The sequence below is a fragment of the Channa argus genome, chromosome 13, assembly GCF_033026475.1.
Source record: "Channa argus isolate prfri chromosome 13, Channa argus male v1.0, whole genome shotgun sequence".
NCBI classification, from domain to species: Eukaryota; Metazoa; Chordata; class Actinopteri; order Anabantiformes; family Channidae; genus Channa; species Channa argus.
Window position 1 is genome coordinate 17,111,167 of NC_090209.1, and position 17,701 is coordinate 17,128,867.

A 17,701-nucleotide genomic window follows, 5' to 3' on the forward strand; every position below is an offset into this window, starting at 1 on the left:
CTCCAGACCTCCAGCAACACAGACATGTCATATGGAAAAATCTGGCTGATTAGTGGAGGTATCAGCTTTTCTGGGCTTCGGTGGATGCAAGCTCACTCATTTGGTCACGCCACACAATATGGAAATGGAAGGAGCGTAGACCAATGTGGTGGCTGCATATTGAACTATTAATTTTCATTTCAACTTGACATTAGAGGATATTGAAGTTGCTTCACTAAGCTCATTAGGAAAATGAGAAACTCCTGATCTCTGTTTCTCTTTTTCTCTGATCTGCCTCTGTCTCAATTTCTCACATGCCTAATCAGAGATGAAATATACTAGCCTGCTTTTCATTTCACTACCTCCTTGACTCGTTAGTTTTTGGGGGTTGGTATTTCACATAATGTCATATTACATTCCTGTCAAGTTAATCATTGGAACATCATGTTTGAAAAGACACGATGTGCCGGAATTTCTCACCACTAGAGAATTTTTACAAAATTTGGATGCAGTTCCTGACAACTATCCATTTAAAAGTCACTAAATTAGGAATTGTAAGAAAAAATATAAATTGTGTGTTAGCATGACGGAGCACAAAAATTGATGAGATAAAATGATCATGTTAACTTTTAGGCCACAGAGAGATTAGCTGACACATCTTATATTGTACCCTACAAGAAGAAGAACATTGATACATTTTACCATATCCAAAGCATCCCAAAATTAAACTGACATCAGGAACAGTTGATTGCAATATTTTGTTTACCTTGAAGTCAATACACTAATCAGGCTAAATAAACCAAAGTTTGAAGACAGTGGAGGCTCTAGGTTTAGGATTAAAAGTGCTTACAATCAATGTTTGAAGTTATGTTCACAAAGCACGCGACTTGTTTTTTTCACATGGGAAAAATTTGAATAATAAATAATGGTAAAAATCCCTTACTGACAACTTTTTAAAAGAATTTCTAAATGCTCTTCTAATAGTTTCAGTCTGAAGAATTCCTGGCGGGTCCCCCCATCTTTTTTTTTAACCTTGTTTTGTTCTGAATTGTTATAGGAGCATGTAGGCAATTACAGCACACAGACACACGCTATATGGCAGAGTGCCAGGCTGAAAATTTTCCTTTTTAAAGTTCATATTATGGCTAGCCATTCTGGGTGCAAAGGCCACCTCTCCCTCTCCAAAAGCTACAGTCTCCTCGTAGTTCTCATGTTTTCCTGCTCCTTCCTTTTTTCTCTCCACACACCCGACTAATGCATATTCATCAGCAAAGCTTTAGCTCTCTGGCTTGTAGGAAAAAAAGGCCACCTTCAGCTCTAAAGAGATATATTCACACATGCTCACAGAAATAGTCAGCACACACATACCCTGCCTAAAAGACAGAATCAGCATATTGTTATACTGAGATGGGCAGTTTTGAGCCAAAGGTGGACTAACAGATGCTGTAGCACATTTGAATAAATATATTGTCATCTGGTCCAACACAGAACTTTATTTTTTATTAGACATTTTATGCAGCACACTGTTTCTGATCAGTTTGTATGTTGCTATGGAGTCAGCCTGAGGTCAGTTTTGTTTCCCCTTAAGGTAAAATCATCTTTGCCTGTCAACCAGTCAAAAGTAAACGATTGATCCTTCTTTTCTTCCTGCTCCTCCTCCTGAATGGTTGTCCGAGGACTGACTCTGGCTCAGGCTTTATTATTTTTTTAAGATACTCTGTCTGGTTTAGGGCTGGAAGCCTTCAGGGGCTCTCCTCTCCCAGACTCTTATCAAAGATAGTCATAACAGTCAGTCTGTTGATAGTCATCAACAGACTGCCCTAAGAGTCCCATGCACCCCTCTTCTCCCCCTTTGCACCATCAACCCCTCTTCTCCTCTATTGCCTCTGGTTAAGACAAATAGACAGGCAAGGGAGCAACAGAAGTAAGACTGAAAGAAAAAACATGTTAAAAAGAAAGGAGAGAGTAGCACTGATTTAAGGATGAATCAAGTAGGAGTTTAAGACGGTTCAAGGGGATTATATGAATATTTGTGTGTCATGCTGGTCCTCCGCCAAAACAGGGGGATGTTATGATAGATGATGTCATTGGAGATGTAAATATGACCATTTCTAACTAAGACCTCACACATTACATTACAATTTAGCCCTTCTTATGGAGATTGATAGATTGATTGCTAAATCAGTCATTGCTTTAACAGTGCTTCTGTTTTATAATATATTACAAGTTGCTGATGTAAAAACATCTTCATTTTCTTCTTGATGACCACTGTTGATTGATTTATCCCAAAATCAGATGTTGTAGAGTGTACTTTACATATATCCCTGCAATCCTTAGAAACACAAAATCACCAAAATTGCAGTTACGAGGGTTTCACACATGATATACTGTATGCCATCTGTGTAGTACACTTGATTCCAAAACAGTTTAACTACATTGACTGCATTTTTGTGGATTTTCTACTAAGACTGGCAATAACTCATTATGTTCGCTTTGCAAGTACCATGGTTTACCAACAAAGCCAGACAGCAAGAGTCACATGGCAAATGCTGTAGTGCTCCTGATATCTGAATGGAAGTTAGATTGATAAAGAGAAACAAAAGAGTGATAGAAGGAAAGAGTGAAAAGGTAGGAGGGAGTGCAAGAGAAAGAGGAAAGCAGAGAGGAAGCCGACTATTGTCTGTCCCGGGGCATCTGGGACTGGAAGAGGTGTTAACTCAGACTCATTTCAGCGAGACGGACAGCTCAATCTAAGAGCTGCTTTGCTGCAGGCCATGGCCATTCTCCTCTCTCTCAGACCCCCTCTCTGGGCCAGCACCAAGTCATCAATTTAAAAACCATTATGCTCACCCGTTAGCACAACATGATAGAACGCCAGGGCCCCAGGTCTACGGCAGTTGTGTGTTTCTCCCTTTGTGTGTGTGTGTAGGGTTGCCAACCCCCCAGGATAGGAAGGCCTGAGCAAGCACAGTGAGGCGAAGCCCTCAGAGAGTCCAGTGTGGGGATCTACTGTCAGAAGGACTCCTGCTATTATCTTAGCAGCAGATTGGTCTGATTTGTCTATTGATAGAGACATGTCATATACAATGGCTGCAGGCATTGTGCTCTTCAGTGACTGGCATTGATTGGACTAGTGGATCTAACTCTCTTGAGGTGTCAGATGGCAGGAAAAAGGGCAACACATCTAGGGCAAAAACATTGCAATAAAAGTGCTATATTTATAAGTACGTAATGTAATAATGATGTCAAATTGATCCTTAAAATGGTGTTGGTACATTTAAAGGAACATCACCTTTGACTTTGATCTTTGTAGGATTAAAATGGATAATCAAATATGAAGCAAACGACCAAGCCCTCTCTATGTGATATTAATGCTGTTTGCTCTCCCTTCTCCATAGTCTGTAACCACTGGGTGTGTCTTTGCACCTCTGAATCATGACTTTTGAAACTCCTTCAGCAACTACTATATCTCTGAATTTTGTCTTTTCTTATTTGGTTTTGTTTTCTCCAGCTTGGGTGTTTGCTGTCTCAAGTCCTACCTTGAAGGTAAATGCACATCAGGTGATGGCAAAATCTTACCAAACGTGGGAAGATAGATGCATTTGTCCAAACCTGTAACTTCCAATCTGGTTTCATAGCATTGTCATTAGAGTATGAAGGGTATACCGCACAAGCTTCAGGTTACTTTAACTTCTTGCTTGCTAAGGGAATGAAAAGTAGATATAGTGTGCATTTTGATTGTAGGGATGTGCATTGATGTCAACCCTTTGGACAAGGTCAACAAAAATGCTTTCACACAGTAAAACATGTATCATAAAATCCATGTCTGCCCTGCAGCCATATTTGTCCATTTGCAGCAATGGACTTTGGAATGACTTTGTTGCCAGGAAAACTTCTTTCTCTCTGTCCCTCATTCTTTTTGTGTTTACTTTTTGTGGGGTGATTTTTCCATATCAGTATCGTTCATCCAGTGATGTGTAGAAAGAGGGGTGAAGCATGCTAGCTCTTCTGTTTACCCTGTTATTGACTTAGTGATAGGCTAAGATGTCTGGCAGGCACTCTCATGTCCCCAAGGTCCTACGTGACATATACCCATCTAGCCATGGCATTGTGCATCTCCATTAGCTAGTCGGGCACTAACTCTCTGAACTGATAGCTGACATTTTAGACTCATGGTGGGTTCCTAATCAAAGTGCAAAGCTAACATCCTTGTCTCCAAATGTTAGGGAGAAGAAGTCGTGGCGCACCCTGACACTTATCTGTCCTGACCCACCTCTCGCCTCCTTAAGTGTTTACTCACCTTTTGTGTTTTGCCTAAGGAGGGTGGATGGTGAAGTTCTTATGCAGAAACATATCCCTATAGGGCATTCAAGGTGTAGCTTGCAACCTGTCTAATCTGTTTGCCTTTCACAAAAAGGTGTTCTTTATCTTGATGTTGGCCCTTAAGGTCCTGGTACCAAACTGATAGGACAAAAACTCCCAGGGACTGCCAGGAGATAGTAGTCACACCAAGTGAATGGTGAATATAAGACAGACAAAAAGAGGTTGTGAGAAAACGAGAAATTTGACTAATGTGCTTTCCAGTGTTCTCAAGGTGACAGTCATGTTCTGACAGGTCATTTAGCTTGTTAGGGTCAGACAAAGTAAGTATTTACTAACCGTACATCAGGAAACCATAATCATACCATATATGAATCAATTTGTTCATTCGTCTTATTATTTATTCATATCGAACCTCTAATGTGTAGACTGGTGTATAGCATGACTGAGGCTCTCCACATAAATGTTTAAGTAATCAAATCTGAACCACTCTCTGATAAGCATGGACTTGACCTGAGAGTATATGTCTTTAAAGGCACAAAAGACAATATGCATATTTAAGTTACATTTGAGGTATCCAACACTAACACTATGCAGAACTACTTTTTTATTGTAAAACAATCTGAGGTCATCAACTACTAAGGAATAGTACAAAAAACATTTTGGCTCTGTGTGAACAGTTCCCTTTAGACAAAATGTGATCAATTTTAACTTTGTGTCAAGATCCACAATACTGTATATGCACATGAATTACTCTGAATTAGCATCAGCAGAATCTCAGCAGATTCGTGTGTGTGTGTGTGTGTGTGTGTGTGTGTATATATATATATATAATTTTAATTTACAACTAACTGCCTTTTTTTCATGATTGGTTACATTAAGTTCTTTAAGGAAGTACTTTGGCACATGTGTGTACAGTCCCACATTGTAATGAAAGGGATATCAAACCTGTGGTTTCTAATAACAGTATTGACCAACAGTATGTGGTTTTCTGTCATGATTATTTGACTTTGACAAGAAACCCCAAGTTTACACATGGAGCAAAAACACTAGAGAGAGAGCGTAACACCACAAGTCCTGGGCCTGGGTGCTGTAATATCTTCCATTCACGTTCATTTTATGTAGGTTTTAAACATGCCATTAGCCAATTTAATCCAATTTTCCCAGCTTTTAGAGCACTCCAGTGGAACAGATTCCATCTAATATTAAACATATGGTCGCCGTTGCCCGTAGAAACACCACAGCAGTACTGAGCTTTCTTAAGAAGCTGTTAAAGATAGGCCTCCTGTGTCCCAGTGCAAACCGTTGTCAATTAGCTTCAATGAGCATGGTAATTGATAACGAGGAAGCAGGGCAGCAAATTAAATGTCAGGTTTGATTAGAAGCCTGATGCCTTATCATTTGTTCATAACTCGTTACCAACATCTGTTAATTAGTTAATAAATTAATCTGCAGGGCTCGGATGGAAGGTGCGCAGGCTCCCCAGGAAGTACACAGGACAAAGTCATCCATCTTTGAAGAGAGTAGAACTCGACAAATATTGTCCCTGGGATTTGGACTGTTATTACTTGGTCATTGGTTTCAGACCTCAGTCACTCTAGCCAAGCATTCTCAATGGGACCTCTTGTTTGCCTCAGTAACCCCCCCACAGTCTCCTCATGCATCTCTGCCACAATGCTATCCTTTATTGGATGAGGTTTCTTTTTGCAGCCATGCTTTAAACATTAATTTAAAAACTCACACATTGGCCCATTAGTTCTCTGTGGTGAAGCGCAGGTAACTCCGTTCCCCATCTCTTTCATTATGTTTCTAGGGAAATCCCATCGTTCATCATTGCCCTGATGAATAGCCCCATCAGTTAGGGCCTCAGGGCAGGAACAGACAATGCTTTCTGCCACAGAGGAAGATTATGACATTTTTCAAAAGTAGTTTATGTTGGTGATTAGATTTATGCTACTATGACATACCCTTTTCTGACACTGTTGTCACTTGGGTGATTTTTATAAATAAGTCACAAAACAAGGCTCCTTTCAAATTGGCTCTGATTTTCTTGCCATACTTTACATGATACCTGGTGGACAAGGCTATTTGTGAGACCGTTGTCTTTCTTCTGCTTACACTCACTTTCCCTATTCTTCCTACTTTAAATCTCAATTGCTTGTGCTACTTAACATTTCGTGACTCAGAAATGTAATTCAGAAAAGCAGGAGGTGGTGACCTATTAATCAGGTTCCCATGGCTGTTGTGATTGCCATTTTCCATAATCAGATACACAACAAGGCCCAAAAGCCTTGGCTAAAGAAATACCTATTTTCGTTAATTCCTTGCAGTTTGAGTCATGAGTCCAGGAGGAAACTGAAGCACAAGGTTCTGCATTTTAATTAGTTTTTATGAGGCTCAAGGGCTAATATTTCTGCACAGTATGTGTCTTTGTCAAACAGTCAAGCAGAGTGTAAAAAAGGGGCCTTGATAAGAATACGAGTGGCTCTAGAAGGAGAGTGGGGACTGTTTACTTAATGGTTGTCACTTCTTTTCTCGGTTACGTTCAAGTTTTCTAAGCTAAATGCAAAATTATTGAACTACAGTTGGTCATGTACATATTGGGTGCCTCAACATGTGCAGGCATATAATCTGTAAATTACCACACACATATGTCCACAAAAACATAAAGAGGCACACAGACATTCTCCCATGTTATTCTTTCCTCTACTTGAATATTTAGAATAACAGCAGAGTGAGAAGCAAAGCATGATGACGACATTACATCTAAAAACAGTGATGAATTGTTGAAGTGTCGAACACACTGGGACGTCTTTACTTTGGAAAGTCTTTGGATTTGCTTGAGTGATTTTCGCTCATTTTCTCCACTGTCATTGGTAGCAAGACCTGGCATCTCCTCCACATGAGACAACAAGGACGTATTAGCGGAGTCAAGATTTGTAGAGGTTTGCTTTCGAGTGTGTATGTGTGTGTGAGTACAGACACACATGTCCAAATTTCTATCCATTAATCATCCTAGGCACTGGTCAACCAAAACAATGAGATCTCCACAACTAAAACAGGATCTCACCAGGAGTTAGGTGTAATGTCTTAATGTAGTATGAGTGATGGAGTCAGGATGACTAATAAAAGTTTGAACAGATGTTGCCTAGATATTTCGCTTGTGAGATATTATCTTCCTCTTCAAGGTGTAATTCCACACACAAGAAATTGTAGGTATTGGCAATGTAGTGCAGTGGTTGCTGGTTTCAACGTACCAAAGAGTATATTCACGGTGATAAGAGTCTAAAGTTTCTTTACAGAATCACAGCCTCCAAAACTCCACTGCTAGTCATTTGTATGAAAGAACCCAAACAGTGCATTAAACCATTATTTAATTATAGCTAAAACATATACAACATATTGAGCAAGTGATGACAGTGTGTGGATCTCCTGATTTAACTACTACTTTTCCAGAACATTTATTTAACTGATTTTTTTGCTGCTTGTGTTTCTGTTGACCTGTGATTAAAAGCAAGAAATGTGTGTGTTAAAATCACAGTGAACAAACGAATGAATAAAAACAAATCCGTCCAGTTCTTACCTCTTTCTCACTATGAGGAGCAGCAACCTGTAAGTTTGGATGTCTAGAAAGAAAAAGAAGAAGAGAAAAGCTTGCTTGATTTCTCCAAATTTTATTAACGGTCAAGCTGTATTTTGCAATTCATTCTATCCTAAATAAATGTCATGTGATTCTGCTCTGTGTCACTCCTGGTGGAGAGGAGGTGAGCTGATGTCAGTTCAGTTCAGCTGGTACACGGCGGTACCCAGCACATAGCACCCATTACCACAGGAGGGTGGGAGGAAAAATAGAAAAATATTCTACTTTCCTGAGACTCTTAGGCCTGAGCCATGTGATATGGTAGCTATGCCAAACAGCACAAAAAAAGCATTGTCATATCTTGAGTGAGAGTATGTGCATACAGAATGTCCTGAGAGAAATGGACCCCACCCTGACCGACATCTATTGGATCAACGGTGGTCATCTGCTTGTTCTCTAAAAGAAACCTTATTACAATCTGTCAAACGTATGACAATATGTGTTCTATATCCTCTTTTATTCATGCCATTTCTGTAAATCATACGCTTTACTTTCTTATATAACAGTCATATGTCAAATATACTCTTAAAATGTTGCTTACTTTGCTGTTATTTCATTGAGCCTGAGTGTTTCTGGTGACAAAACCTGCTCCCCTCTGCTGGCCGAGAGCTAACAATGCCACTTTCTGAACAAGTGCTAAGTGCTTTTACCGTTGTGTAACTGAAGTTGTTTCTTAAGGGAAGGCGGGAGATGGACAGACATTCTAGTACAAGTGTAGAAAAATATACAAGTGTAGTGTACGGGAGCACACCAGCAAACACACAGATAAACACTTTCACACAGGCACTTGAAAAAGTGTGCCTATCAAAGTACTCAACTAGAACGAGAGCTTTTTTTTACGCTTCTCCTTCCTCCTGTATGGATTGGGGAGTGTGTGGTAGGACTCACCATCACTTTCTGTTCTAACACATTTTTTCCATTTTTATCTGTTTTTTGTCTTCTTGCCCCACTTGCATATACAGTATGTTTACACAAGTACACAAACAAATACCATCTCTCTAGCATTCATTTGATGAATAGGCACAGGTTCTTCAGATTATTCCCAATGCATTGAGCATCGTATTTATATGCAAACGTGCTTATGACCTGTTACAGTGCAGAAAGAAGACTTTGGTCTTGTTTGGCCTGCCAGTTACCAGTGCTGATATACTGGCAAGGACTACACTCAGGGAAAAAGACCTTATGTTCTCCTGACAGAATCCACAACATGTGCTTTAATTATATCCCGATCACAGACTCAAATCTGTTCTTTTGTGATTCATTGATTTTTCAACCTTGTCTTTCTTATGTGGCCTCAGTCTCTATTTCTCCTCTTTTTCCTTTCTTTTTGCTCCCTCCTCCTCTTTTCCTGGCCTCCGGGGTCCTAGTGCTTCTAATTCGGCCTTATCAGTGAAGTAATTTAGCTGCCACAGCTTGGGTTTCTGTCGCACGGCAAGCGGCCCCATTGTCCTGCCCTGCTGTTGCTCAGATAAACCCTCAGATTGAACAAAGTCTGCGCTGACCTTTACAAACTCCCAAATCTCACTCTGTACACCCCTCCAACAGAGATTCTCTCTGCCTCAAGCTCTTTTCTTAGGGTGGATGGTGGGTTGAGGGGGTTGGTTCAGCTTGGGTCACATCAACTAGGAGAGAGAAGGCAAATCACTATGTGTGCATGTGTGAAAAAGAGTGTGTGTATGGTCAGGGTGGATTGAGTGAGCGTGAGATGGGCAGAGGAGAAGGATTAAGATGGCTGACTGAGCCTGTCTATATTTCCAATGGTACTTTGCTCTAAAACGAGGGCAGAGGAAGAAAAAATGCATTGCAAGCAAATTATTCAAATGTGGGTTTTTTTCTGTCCCCTGTAGACTGCAAGACGTGGCTTCTTCGGGCCACATTCTATGAGATTTCTAGCATTTAACCTAAAATCACTTTTTTTTTTTTTTTTGTGAAAATTGACAGTTTGTGTCTTGTACGTGCTGAAATGGCTCATTGTGAGAATCCTAACGAAAGAATTGTTGAATGCCTTGTCTCACCATTGTTATCTACGATGTCCTTCATTTCTTGGCAGAAGGCCCAAGAGGAGTCTGTCAAGATTGTTGCTTTGACACACAGTGAAACGGCTAGAGAGGAATGGTTAAAGCCAAGTGGTTTTAGGGGCGGGGGGTTGGATGCTGTGCCGCAGAGGGTTTGGTTCACAATGCAAGAGGAGTACCCTCTCCATTGTGAACCAGTGTCATCCTCAGGAAGCCACTCGACTACTGCAAATCCTCTCTGCTCCCCATTCCAGCCGTCTGTCGGTCAGGCAGGGAACCTCATCAAAAGGTCCTGGAGTTGGGGTTTGAGAGAGTGGGGTGAGGGGAGGCAGAGTGGTAGAGGAGGGACAAGGAAAGAAGTATGTGACCCTAAGTTCAGGTGCGGGCTCCAGAGTTAGTGATGGAGGATTTGAGCGAATCTGAACCACTCTATCTCCAGGGTGGCCCTGTGTTCATCCCACGCTTCATCGTTGCATCCATCCCTCTTCCTCTCCACCTCTCACCACCCTCTACCACCTGCCTGCAAGCCACAACCAGTGTTCCCAGGGAGATGAGCGCCACGGAGAAGAAGGCCCACAAGGGATTAACTTTTCACATGGCTGGGAGTCCTCATCTCAAAAGACCTGACAACCCCAGACGGCTTGATTAAAAAAGAAAAGAAGAGAGGAGAAGGGGGGCATAGAAGGAGGAGAAGAGGGGGAATTCTTCACATGATGGCCTTCAGAGAGGGATTTTGGATATTGGGTGTCTTTTTTTTTCCCTATATCCAAAGCCCCCATGTCTTGGTTGAGAATGAGCAAATTGTTCCTCCTGCTCTCTCTGCAGTCCCTGTGTTTCCCCCCTTCTTAAGATGTGGGTGGGCACTAGCACACATTGTTGACTCCTAGAGATGTCCTGTAGTTTAATAGAAAAGAAAAAACACTCATGATAGAAGTGGTGGATCCTAATTCCGCCCTCGACTGGGTTTTTGCCAAATACATAAAATAAACTGAATATTCAGTCAGTTCAAATTTTGTGTGATGATATGGTTGTTTCACAATATACTGCATAATTCATCCATAATGAATGTATTATCAAAAGCCCTCTGTTGTTTTGTGTACGTCAGCATTGCATTACAGTCAAGGAAGACATTGGCAGAGAAAGTCGGCGAACCGTTGCAGGCTTAAAGTTCTAGTGTTCAAGTGGCAAGGCGCCCTATTTCCCCTTACTCTATCCCAGATAAATTGGGCCTCTCAGGTTTGTCTGTGAGAAAGAGAGGACAAAAATCAAAACAAACGCTCCCACTGAAGTGAAGATGGGAGTAGGGGTTGGCTTTCCTCTCTGGCTAGTGGATCAGCAACTCAACCTAGCGGGACAGCAGGCCACTTAATACCTCCCATCTTGTCCAGGTAAGAGAGTGGCCTGACAGGGGGGTCAGGGAAGGTAGCAGGGTATCATCTTACAGATCACCACTCACCCTCTGGCTTCCTCCACATGGCTCACTTACCCTCTTCTCATCTCCTCTCCTGGGACACAGTCACCCTCTCTTCCCACACCCTTCATCTTAGATACAAACATCCATTGAGAGATTTTGTGGATGTTCACAACCAATTTCTGCTAAACATCCTCTGAGGTTAAGCAAAAACTATATGAATGCTGACCAACAACATACTCAGGACTTCCAAGTTTTTTCTGCAGTTGTCAGTGTTATTTCAATTTACTTTTGATTTGGGTATTTAATGTTAAAGGGCAACTTCACCAATTTTCATCTTGCTTCTGGCTTTAGTTTGGGCTGAAAATGTACATTAATGATTTTACACTCCCCTCTGACTTCCCTATATCAAAATATTTCTCTGCTTCTAGCTGAGTGATGTCTTCTGGAGGAATTGTTCAGCTAGAAGAAGAGAGATACTTCAATTTACGGAAGTAAGAGGGACGTTTAATGACATTTATTTACATGTACTACCCAAACTAGAACCCAAAGAATCAGTGAAGGTGTCCTTTAAGTTACTTCATTTGACGCCAGCTTTATCAAACTCTGAGCTTGTCAATTGCAGACAAGAGAGTGGTTTCAGTTAAGAACAAAACATTATACATAAAAATATCTCTAAAAAAGACTTAAGTGTGTTTGCTAACTTTCTCTGTCAACATTAGTAGTGCAAAGGACACGAAACTACATACCCAAAAGGTGACTAACACAATCAGTTAACCCTAATATCAACCCAGATTTCTCATTAATCATGCTGCTTACCAGCCATATGGCCCCAGACTCCAAGGAGGCTCTGAAGCTATTTGCTGTGCACTTGACCTTGCCAATGGACCCAGGGGAATTTGGGAGCTGAGTTCTGTCCTCCAGGTTGCTCTCTGCCTTCTTCCAGGTCTGCTGGATTAATAGATCCACTCATAGACTAACAGAGCAGCAGTAATCTCAGAATGACATGGTTTAAACATTAAGAAAGACTTAAAAAAACACTAACTCATTAGCCATAAGCCATAACAAGAGATTAAAGTGTCTTTTTCATGTAACAGCTTTGGTCTAAACTACAAAGCTTGGTTTGGATAGTTTCAAAGCACGGGTTCTGTGCAAATTGTGTAAATGTGACAAAAAGTATCACAAAGTATGTAAAGTATGTGATCTCAAATAATATCCACTCGAAGGTTGGAACCCTGCTATTCCTGAAGTGACAGAAGTGACTGACAAAAGTGATATGATACACTGACTCATATTCTTCTGACCCTCGCACTAAATCAGTATCCAATCAGTATTTCTTTGTCTGAGCACTCGTTCCCGGCAGCACAGCTATCATTAAGTGACTCATTTAGGCCATCACAGGTAGGCCCACATCATAGCCTGCTGGTGGCTTTTAATGGGTAAGGGAGTTTTTTCTACTGTAATGCATGCTGAAGTAGCCGGGGCTAATGTGACCCCTATAGTTTGGCACCGCATTAGTGCCAGAACACCCAGCAGTGTGCCTTTAACCTAGGGACGACAGGGCCATGATTATGTTCACCACAGGGTAGGCTTGGCCAGTGGACGCCCAGCTATACACACAAAGAGACATGCATACAATGACATATGTAGACACTGGGGCAATTATCGGCTTATATTTTCCAAAGTTAGTTATATATCTTCGGTCATTTTCTGTTAAAGTGTAATTTTGGTGACAAGTCTTAGACCTGATTTAATTCTTTAAAATTTAATTCTACTTTTGTTGTCATGCTGTGTTCCAGTGAGGTATTGTTTGATGGTATATAAAGCCTATTTCTCCAAACAACATTAGGGCTAGTGTTACAAATGATAGATCAAGCTGTCGTCTTTTTAAAGGTTCAGTTCACCGAACCAACAAAAATAATTATTGGGTGTTGTTTCCCATTAACATTTCAATTGCACTTCAAAATGTGAAATCACACATCTAGGCACACTTAGTCTGTCTGTCCATTTTCCTCTTCACCACTATTTCAGATCTACAGTTACCATGTTTACTGTCTCTATTCACTTACTGACTCTTTTGCGCGCGCACACACACTCACTGACTCGCACAGACACAGGATCCAGTCACATTTCAAGATAATTCCCTCTTCTCTCACTCCTCTTGTCTCAGTATCCTGACCCACTAGACACTGAATGGACCACAGGGAAAGCTGATCTCACATACACATATTCACACACACACGTACACACACAAAACTGCGTGTGGTCCCACCAAATCGGTCCTTACTCTGTTTTCTAATGCTTCATCAGGTCCCTCTGTCAGGGCTTAGACCTAAGACTAATCTTACATTTTTTATATTTTTCAATAATTCATTCCATTTTATATCCTCAGAAGTCACTTCTCCAACTCTTCTGCCATTTCCTTTGTTTGTAAGATTTTTACCTTTTGTCTGACAGCAAAAGGTTTGGTTGTTTTCTTTCCCATCTCTCTCCTAGTGTCCATCCTATTTCTATTTTTTTCCTTGTTCTCCTATTTCCTTTTTGCATAATTCAAATCAGATCCCCATGTGAGCACCTTGCTCTTGACCTAGCTTAGAAAACTCCTGATTGCTTTAATAGCAGTCCTTGGACCTGGAAGGTGGGCGTCTTTTAAAGAACTCTGGTGAGAGTGGTCTGCGAATGTGTGTGCAGTGTGTACAACCGAAGGGTGGTTGATTAGAACTGACCTCAAGAGTGTCAGGAGAAAAAGAAGTACAAATATGCAAAGCAGACGTGTGCGCTTGCATAATTGGGGCATAGTGGAGTTTACCGAGGTCAAGTAGAACAAATGCTCACTGGATTGAACTCGAAGTCCCTGAAAAAAAATTCCCAATCACTCCACACATATATATGTATGTTAAAAGGGCACTGGTCACTTTGAGGTTAGAGGAGTGAGGCTGTGATGGAGAAAGTTGCCAGTTCCACCCCCCAGTCAGGCACGGCCAACAGTAGAGGCCTGTGGTTTGTAGTGGGAAGCTCCCCGATGGATTCGAGTGTAAGTGTGTGAAGCATAGCATTACTGAGAAAGAGCTACTGTGTTTTGTCGGCTTACCCTTGGCAAGTAAGATTGAAAATACCAGTTGGCATACACAAAGGTATAAAAGCAAGCCGGCGTGTTTTGCAGAAGAGGCAAAATGTGCACAAGGCTAAGTCCTTCAACAGCGGGATTGCCCTAGTATTAGCCAAAGTCAGGAGCCCCAGAGTAAGGCCAGCTAAGGTTGGGGTGAGGCCTGGAAAACCCAAAGATTGAGTCTGAATTAGGCCCACCATTCAAAGTTACTGAAAGGAGTTCCTGAGCCTCCTATTCTCTGCCAGCAAATTGGGAGGAAATCTGGCTATTGTGCAGAGTTTTGATGAGGCTGGTGGTGGGGAGGAGGCTGCACAGTGTGCTTACCTATAGATGAGAGTGGATACAAAGAGTCCTGGGACATCCAGGAGAGGCTTTGAAATCCCTCTTGGCTGGAGACGGAGGTGGGCTGGAGTAGCTCCTGGTGTAGAAAAGGTCAACAGCATAGACATAGAATGGACGGGCATTAAATTAGAAGTTTGCAAAGATGGTAAATTTATGTAAGTTGAAAGATTTGGCTCTTCACCCCTGTTATAGTAAGAACTTTATGTGTCCATACTTTTGTATATAATATATAGTAATCCCTCACATTACTTTGGCTCTAACAGCCTCACTCTGGATATACTACACTTTTATTTGCAAATACATTTACATTTACAGCTGCTCCTTTAACCGAAGCACTTTCCCATAGAAAGTATTCCGAGCAAGTATGCATGTGCATTAAATGAATAGATAACAATCAAAATACTACTTCAGAAGTCCTCTGCGGACCTTCTGCTGTTTTCCCTTACAATGGCACAGCTGAGATTCTCAAGTATGTGTGACAAAACTGAAACCAAAGCAGCTCCTAATTATGATGAGCATGATGACTTTTAGTTGTGCTTTGATGGATGAGGATTGATGTGTGTGTGGCTACATGCGTTTTTGTGTATGAGAGAAGACAGACAATCCCTCAGGCTATATAGTCAGGGTAAGACCAGACACACACACAGATAGACACTTTTTGGTGGGCAGTGTTGCACTGCAGCTACCCTCTTCCTGATCAGCAGTATGGCCTGGGGCTTTTCCGGAGTTTCTCACTCTTACGAGAGTCCAGCTCCCCCCGTCTGGCCTACTATACCATTGCCACCCCTCTTCTTATTTTCTGTCTTCTTTCTCTTTCTCTCATTAATCAATGTCAAGCCGTCCAACAACAAGGCCAGCATTCTTCCCCTGCCTGCCTCTTCGGGTCCTCGTATATGTCATTGTGCCTTGACCCTCCCCCTTCACCAACTCAGCGGCCACCATCATCTTTTCACGTGGCCGAAACCCAGGCCCACACTGCCAACATGAAAGCTTGTTTAGAAGCAGTGTAAGCAAGGGAAAAAAGCGAGGACAAGACATTTTTCTCGCTTCTGTCTTTTCTTCCTGCTTTTTCCTGCCTTTGTCCACCCAGATGAAGAAAGGGATGCCACAGTCGTTTACATAATTCATGGGAGGCACAGGAGAAAATGGGCCTTTGAGTAGTAAAAAAAAAAAGTTTGGATGGAGCAGTAATGGGGGGCGGACTGATATGTATGCCAGTCTTTGTGCCCGTGGACCCTCTACTCTCCATTCATCACCACTCCCCACACACACAGTCATTGTCCCATGTTTGTCATTAACCTCTGGTGTAAGTCAGCCACCTCTCTTCCTACCAAGACATGTCTCCATGGGAAAGAAATCATTTTATCATGTCTGGGTAAAGGAGGGAACTAGACATTTCATGGCCCTTTTTTGCTGACGTGGAACATTTGATGGACACCGTCTGCAAAAGTCATTAACCTGAATGTACAAGGAGGAGAAAGGGAGAGGCCGGGCTTTGCTTAGATGAAATTAAACTTGATTATGGTGAAGCAATGCTGACGATAGCCATATGGACACATTCTTAGACTTGTTCACATAGTATTCACACATGTAAGACACACAGGAACATTAAAATCAGCACCTCTAGCATTTATAGATGTCCCAGAGGCACTTGTCTGTTTACCCTTTACTCGTGGGTGTCCATTTCATAGTCATATGCTGCATTTGCTCTTTCTTCTGTGCTGTACTTCCACTATTAACATGAAATAAGTAAAACTAATCACCTAGCATCCTATCACTAATACTTTTTTTAAACAGTTAACTGTCCACGTTTACATTGAATAATGAGACCACTTCTCGCATGAGCTCCTCAACATGCCTTGTGTTTACAAAGAAACGGATTGCCTCCAAATAAGTAGTCATTTAGGGGAAGCATGTGCTTAGAAATCCTCTCTCTCTCTCTGCAGCCTCCTTCCCTGAGCATCTGTATGTATTTGTTCTACTAATGAACGGAACAAAAGTTTCCGGGGGCCCCGTCAAGGGGGTGGGGTGGGAGGACAGTTTGTGAGGGAGAACAGTCGTGGTGAGTCTGAAGTGGACTTAGCTGAGTGGTCAGTTGGCATGAGGTTGACAGTGAAGAACAGAAGATGAAGTGAGAATGATGGAGACTTGACCCCACAACCTCTTCCCTCCTTTCTCTAGCCTTTTCCTCCAAACCCCTCCTCAACCCTTCTCTCTAAATGATAGATGGCCCTCCCTCTCATTCGTGTCAAAGGCTCTTGCCCCCCTCAGGCTTTCAAAGTATACGCCTGTTTTTTACACATGCACATGTACTTACACTATCACAGCCGTCTAGATCCCCATGTCAGCCCAAAGACAAGTCTTTCACGTCTATGCAAGTGTTTACCAAAACATCAACCTTTCCACCTTTCCATGCAGGCCTGCAGACCCTTGTCATAGGCACACATATATACAGACACATACACTCCCACACACAGTCACACTCACTGACAACAGAGACCTTTACCTCCAGGCAGAAGGTATGGATTTGAAAACAAATGAGTGTATGGATAGACAGATGAGAAGAAGGGCAGGAAGAGAGGTGGAGATTGAGGAGTGTAAGACAGACACTGGGCAGTAAATTACTTTGCCAATCAATCTTCCCCCTGGGTACCCTTGATGAAAGCTGTCCAAACTTTCCCCCGCTACTTTAAGTAACCCTCCTACAGTTTGACAGCAGAGGGCTGGGAAATGGGTTGGACAAACAAGTCACAAGATTAAATGTTGCTGGGAGGAGAGACGAAAGGCGAGTTAAAGATGGAGAGGACCGTAGGAAGCAGTGAAAGAAACTGGGAGGTCAAGTTCAAGAGAAAATGTGTGTGTCAGGAGAGGGCAGAGTTTGGATT

General features: G+C 41.9%; 1 protein-coding gene across 11 annotated transcripts in view; it reads left to right on the forward strand.

Moving 5' to 3' along the window:
* The window catches only part of prdm16 (PR domain containing 16), a 169,535-nt gene that overhangs the window by 56,141 nt on the left and 95,693 nt on the right, over nt 1-17,701 (forward strand). The window lies entirely within an intron of this gene.